Consider the following 7,529-nt stretch of genomic DNA (forward strand, 5'->3'; position numbering starts at 1 on the left):
TTGTTAGCTACATTTACTATTATTAACTATATTTCGATTCATTTGTGTGTGTGTATACATGTATATGTATGTATTTTCAAGGAGTGAAATATAGTTCCTGTATCGTTACTGTATTTAAAGTATAATAATTTGAATTATTACATGCATGTTTAGTTTAAACAAATAATAATTATTATATACATTATTTTATTATATTAGTAATATTCCTATTATAAAAGTATACATTTATCTCATGCCTTTCTGTATCCTGAGTTTTAGTAGCAAATATATTGATTTAACATAAATACCTTGTGTGTGTATGTATTCATTGCACCTTTCTTATTATTTGAAGCCCATGGTTATAATTATTCATAAATATGCATTGTCATAATAACTACATCTCTGACGTTTATAACAACCCAAACCGTTTGAAAATCGGTAGAAAATTGAGCAAGTTATGGTTATTTAAAAAGTCCATGTACCACTACAACACATGTTATGGGTGAGCGAGCTGACTGTGGCAAGATGGCCGCCCTGTGCGGATGTTAGACACTCCGCTGTAACACAGGTTCTAGCCTTTATATCTATCTATGGCGGGAACCATCTGGTTCATAGTTCACACACTACAGTGAAATAATTGAGAAAATTGTTCAAATTCAATTAAGCATTCATTTTCACAGATACAATTTTTATTTTATTAGTCATGTTTGTTCCAAAGTCCATTATTATTTCTGTTAAAATTGTAACAGTACTGTATTTTTGAATTAATTACTGTATATTATTGTCATTCAGAAAAGATTTGTTTTATTTTTTTCAAGGAGAATTTTTATTTCAATGACCTCTGACCTTTGGCATGTGGCTTAAACTTATAACGGACTGTTTATTTATTTTTTAAAGGGTTTGCCTCTGGAAAACATTTGATCTCATATGCTATAATTCTTTGGGGGAAACTCCAATTACATCACAGTCTTGGGTTGGACTTGGTCTTGGGTTTGACTTGGCTCATAAGGGGCCTATAACTTAAATTGTAAGCTCCACATGACTGTGTTTCAGTATAACATGTTCAGATTTTGTTCATGTTCAGCCAGTGACATTCATGAGAATCCTTTTATGTCCAGACATGGAGGCAACAGCAACATTGTGTTCATCTGCAATCTTAAGCAGCAAACTGATGAAAACATGATGAAGCTGTGAAGTTTCTGCTTGTTTCCTGTGTTAGTTTAATTTAATTTTATATTCTCTTTGGGTCTCCACACACAGCTGGTCCATGTATCCGGGATCACCTGGTTCTTGCACTATCACCACCCTAAATGTAGCAAATACCATCTAATAAAGCCATGAGGTCACAAATCCTCCTGAAAAATCATGATGGAGGAAACACAAACACAGAATTACTGCCATAAAACAGCATAGATGTAAGATAGATGATCAATACTTAGCCCTGACGTGTGGGTGATATGAGCAAATAACCAGCCGCTCTCTCAGGTCATTAGACCTAATTAAGGAAGTTTAAGCCAATGACTTTGTTAAGATTTCAGGAAGTGAGCAAACCAGTGGTTCAGCTTATGTTGACAAGCCAATAAAGAAAAGCAATAAAATCACAGTGAGGTCTGTGGAAGGGTCGATACCTGAGGAGGTACAAAAGGATACATCACACATCCTGACACCCAGTCTGTCACTGTCACTTGGTCTCTGAGTAAGATCTGATCAGGTGAGTCCTGGAGACATTATTGAGTCATTCTCCCACTGGATTTGTTTGCAGCAGTAATGTCTCAATGGCATTTGATGTTCAGGACAAGTCAGGACAACACTGTTGTGTTTAGTGTTTTCTTCATGTTGTAGTCTAACTAAAAACATTAAAGTGTTTCTTCTTGTTTCCTCAGGAAATTGTCAGCATCCTCATGATGTCGTCTGTGAGTGTGACTCAGGTGTTCATGCTGTCTGCTCTCCTCTACCTGACAACTGCACTTCCAGTCAGGTACACCACATCTACCATCTCACACAAGTTCTACATTTTCACTTATGTGCAGAAATGATAATAACAACAATAATAATCATTTAGTTTGCTATGATGATAGTAAACCTGCTTTTTCCTTTGAGTGCTGTGCTTCTTGTCCTATGAACGTAGAAACAAGGATGGAGTGGAGAGTTACCTGACTGAGTTTAAACACCTGACTTCACCACGGTCTCTGCCAGGGATGAACACTGAGGCAACACTCAGGTAAAATTATATTTAAAGGGAAAAATAAATGGCCTTTTGATAATTCAATTCAGTTTAATTTATTTGTATAGCGCCAAATCACAGCATACATGATCTCAGGTCTCTGTACATAGACAACATCTAACACTAGGGGGCACTGGAGAGAAAAAAACTCTGACAGAACCAGACTCACAGATGTGCAGCATCTGCCTCCACCGGTTGGGATGAAAGGAAGAATGGGGACAGAGGAGAGGGACAGAGGAGAGGAGAGGAGGGGGACAGAGAGGAGAGGGAGAGGAGGGACAGAGGGACAGAGGAGAGGATGAGGGACATAGAGAGGAGAGGGATAGAGGAGAGGGAGGGGAGAAAAGGACAGAGGAGAGGAGGGAAGGGGAGAGGGAGAGGAGAGGGAAGGGAGAGGGAGAGGAGGAGAGGGGACAGAGGAGGGAGAGGGATGGGGACAGAGGAGAGGACAGAGGAGAGGAGAGGGATGAGGAGGGAGGGAGAGGGAGGGGAGAGGAGGGGGAGGGAGAGGGACACGGAGGGAGGGAGAGGAGGAGGGACAGAGGGAGGAGAGGGAGAGAGAGGGAGAGGAGGAGGGACGGAGGGAGGAGGATGGGGAGAGGGAGGGAGGGACAGAGGGAGGGACAGGAGGGAGGGAGGAGGGAGGGGACAGAGAGAGAGGGGAGAGAGGAGAGGGAGGAGGGACAGAGGAGAGGATGGGGACAGAGGGAGAGGGGAGAGAGGGACAGAGGGAGGGAGGGGAGAGAGGGGACGGAGGGAGAGGAGGGGGAGGGAGGAGGGACAGAGGAGGAGGGAGGGAGGAGGGGGACAGAGGGAGGGAGGGGACAGGAAGGAGGAGAGAGAGAGGAGGGGGACAGAGAGGAGAGAGGGGAGGGACAGAGGAGAGGAGGGGGACAGAGGAGAGGAGGGGGAGAGAAAGGACAAGAGGGAGATGAGGTAGAGACAGAAGAATGAGACCAAGAGCAGATATACAACAAGGCAACAGAGATGGCAGACTTCACCCCAAGCCTCTGTCGGCCTCTGCTAGTCACATTAGTAAGTGCAGAAACACAGAGCCTCTAAAAACCATATTTCACTCCCACTCTGTGGAGAGAAAGAACTTTATAGATCATGTGAAAAACTGACTTGCAGATTGGACTGTTATTTCTTTGTTTGGATTTAAATGGTGCCATGTTTGTCAGGAAAAAGCATTTGTGGATTGAGCAGCAGAGTTGAGCGTGTGGCTTACGCCCATTAAAACACTTACCAAATAGATTATTCTGCTCTACTCTTGAATGGTGTTTATTGGATATGATGACCAAGTTTATATTCACTAATACTAAATACCATTAAACAGCTCGCACACTACCCTTCTTTGTCAGTAAGTACACTAGATTCTTCCAACATTATATCTCTGTGGATAAGATGTTAGAGAAGCCTATTATGGTGAGACGAGTTTCTTGTAAATGAACTCTCTTAACTTTCATTTTGGAGATGTGGGAAAATATTTCACTTTTTTTTAACTGTATGGTTCGTGCCATGGCAATTCCAGCTCCGCACCACTCACCTGTCACACCACCTGTACATGCCACTCGCCCTTTCTTATGAATGTACTGAATGAATGGCAGGTAATAATATAACAATAGTATGGGATGATATGTTAATATTTAAAGGTTCTTCAGCTAATGTAGCTCTTATTTAATGTTGGCAATTATTGCTCGATTTGCATGTGTTCTCTGACTTCCTCACACAGTCCAGAAACATGCAGCGGTAAACTGGACACTCTAAACTGAGTGTGAATGTGAGAGTGAATGGGAGAGTGAATGTGAGCGTGAATGTGAGAGTGAATGTGAGAGTGAATGTGAGCGTGAATGTGAGAGTGAATGTGAGAGTGATGTGAGTGAAGCGTGAATGTGGCGTGAATGTGAGTGAATGTGGCGTGAATGTAGTGTGAATGTGGCGTGAATGTGAGAGTGAGCGTGAGCGTAGATGTGAGTGAATGTGGCGTGAATGTGGCGTGAATGTGAGTGAGCGTGTGGCGTGAATGTGGCGTGGAATGTGAGTAGATGTGAAAGTGAATGTGGCGTGAATGTGAGTGAATGTGAAGGCGTGAATGTGAGAGTGAATGTGGCGTGTGTGAGGTGAGCGCGTGAGTGAGCGTGAGTGGGAAAATGTGAGAGTGAGAGTGAATGTGAGGAAGTGAATGAGTGAGCGTGGCGTGAATGTGGCGAATGTGAAGTGAATGTGAGTGAGCGTGAAGTGTGGAAATAACTTCGGTAGGGATGAATGAATGAATGAATGAATGAAATGGTTATTGAAATCCCAGCTGATGTCATGTTAATTTAATGGTTGATGTGATTTTGTTTTTAGGCAGTTGCTGGACCGCAGGAGGCAGCTGGGAGACATTGAGTTCTCCAACAGATATGCAGAGTTCTTGCGATCTAAGGCCAAACACAGCTCCATCTGTTCCTTCCTGCGCCGCATGCAGGGTTTTAAAAAGAGGTACGAGACGTCAGACTACAGTATTACAAGGACGTCTCACTCTCTCACTCTTAAAGTGTGATGTGCTCTTCACACTGTGAAGCTGCAATAATCCACTAGAAAGTGGAGAGACATTGATGTTGATTGAATTTAAATGATGATGTGCTTAACATATTAAATAATATTGTATGTTGTATATTAATAGTATTCTCTTACAAAGAGCAGGCTTAATATGACAAGCATGTAACATTTATAAAAACATGTCCTTAGAGTTAAGTTCAATCATTTAGATCTAAACACAGGAAACATAACAACACACACGTGTGTTTTTGTCCACAGTGGGGAGGGAGGAGACGTGGAGAGGGTGAACCTCCTGCTGAAACAGTACATGTGTCCGTCCATCTTCAACAACTGGCCAACTGACCTGTAGAGACAGAGATGAAATGTGTTGTTAATAAAGCTCTTTATGTGTTGATTTAACGTGGAAATAAGTGTGTTGCTTATGTCAAATCTTTAATGATGTACTATATTCTGGCTGGTAAATGCGTCTGGAGACTTTGTACTTCAACACCCTGCATTCACTTTAACGGGCGATGATTGTCTCCACATCCACCTGCAACTCTCAAAGGGATGGATGGATGGATGGATGGATGGTGCCATTTTTTATTCATCGAAGCTCATGGTCTGATCCACACAACAAAAACTGATACAGACAAAATAGATACAATTTATCAGGGTTTTCCAGTTGACTTTATTGCTGACTATGCCAGCATCATTATCCTCAGGGCATGATTCATTAGCATATCGTATATGAATGGCCTCTCATGCACACACGCATACACGCACACACACCAGTGTAGGAGCCAACCCTTAACATAACTTAAAAATGTACAGCACATAACGCTTGTTCGTCAGAGCCGGGGGGGCGGAGACAAGAAGCATTTATTCCGTCAAACTGCTGAACGAGAACCGTAGAATTCACATCTGAAACTTTTCTTATCCACAACGCTATGATGAAAAGTTGCATACTACAGCTTTAAAGAGTCATGTGGCAGTTGTTTGATAGTCAATGGTTATTAATGGTTAATAATGTTTTCTAATTGAACTGACAAGACCAAAGTCTGGGGAGTTTTTTGGCACCATTTGTGTACAAGTTTTAAATATTGGGCATAAAATGAAGCTGTCATTGATTTACCAATGACTTTGTGTCACTGAGGTGAATCTGAATGAATGATTTCAAAAGCCAAATTGACAAAATAAGACATGTGAACTTAGTGATGGAGGCAGCAGTGGATCAACAACTCCTGCGTGCTGTGATGTTAGAATCACTGATATTCTCTATGGGGTTTGGTGTTGGAGAAAAACTGTTGGAAAAGTCTGTATTGGTGAAATAAAGACGTGAACATGTGACGTAGATATCATAGATTTGAATTGACAGATGTTAATCAGGCGAGTCTCTTGTTAAGAGGCTAAAATCTAGAGTGTAGAGCTTACTGTATATTATTGATCATCCGTAATTCATCAGTTCAACTTTGAGTCCAAGTGAACGTTTGACATTGAATGTCTACAAAATGGCTCAGTGATTCACTGGGATTTCGATTAGTTTATTGTCTTGTAATGAAGGCAAAGTGAGACAAAGATCCAACACTTATGACGTGTAATGTCATAAATCATTACACGTATCAGTCAGCGATCAACAAAAAGAAAACAGTCTAATTAGCTCAGAGGATTGGTCATGAGTGTGTTGCATCACCAGCAGGTGGCACTGTTGGACTCCACACTCCCGCTGTTTCCCCTGCAGCCTTGTCCTCCAGGACTTTGTCCTCCATCTGTGGCCGAGATGGTAAAGTGATGGAGTCGTGAAAGCAAACTCGGACCGGCTGAGCGTTGCAACCCCCAATGGAACCAGTCCAGCAGACTATTAGGTGTGAAATGAAGGCTCCTAGAGAGGAATATCAGCTCAGGCACATGGGTGGTGAACACTAGGCTGACCAGACCCTCGTGGTTTGAGCTGAATGCTGTTGAAGTTGTGTTGGAAATGTATTTATTGCTCTGGCTGAATAACAACTCCTAAGTCTGTTTCTCACATAGACCTCAGAGTCTCCAGTGATAGTGAGTTTTGTAGATAAATTGTTTGTAGTAATAAAACTATTAAAGAAAGATACAGAGCCAGAGGTCAGATTCCACATGAGGCAAATTGGAGAAGGAAGGTGTATCAGTATTAATAAAACGACGAATCTGGGGGGAACTTAAAGAAATGAGACTCAGTTAAGTCATCAATGATTGACGGAGAGAAGAGGTGGTTGGGATGAACAGAAGAGTGTTTCCTAACTGCAGACCAATACATGACAACAGGACTGTTTTTTGGCATGTTGTCATACCAGAGGCAATGGGGAAGTAGAGTTAGACACGCACACACACACCAACAGTGATAGTGAATTTAACCTTTCATATTTACACACCAGGCCATGCACAGGAACAGTGGGGGAACCGGCAACCCTCTGGTTACAAGTGTACAGTTACCTGCTGAATGGGGATGTGCTCTCTGTCCACATGAATATAAGTCAATCAGAGGACAGGTGTGTGAACGTGTGTGTAAGGGAAGCAAGGGTGTAGGTTACAAGACTGGTCACTGGACACTACTACGAAAAGAAATATTGATCTCGCACTTTGGCACATTCATCGGTTCGATCATTAGCAGATTCTATATGACCTGAGTCAAACCAATCAAATAAAAGTGAAAACCAATGGTTGCCAAAGAGATCAGATGACTTCCCAGCAAATAGACATGTTTGTTGTGTTTTTATGACAAGGTAAAGTCCACCGCAGCCATAAAAGTCAGCCGATAAGAAAAGAACAGAGGACA

The sequence above is a fragment of the Solea senegalensis genome, linkage group LG10 (assembly GCF_019176455.1).
Source record: "Solea senegalensis isolate Sse05_10M linkage group LG10, IFAPA_SoseM_1, whole genome shotgun sequence".
In the NCBI taxonomy this organism is placed as follows: domain Eukaryota; kingdom Metazoa; phylum Chordata; class Actinopteri; order Pleuronectiformes; family Soleidae; genus Solea; species Solea senegalensis.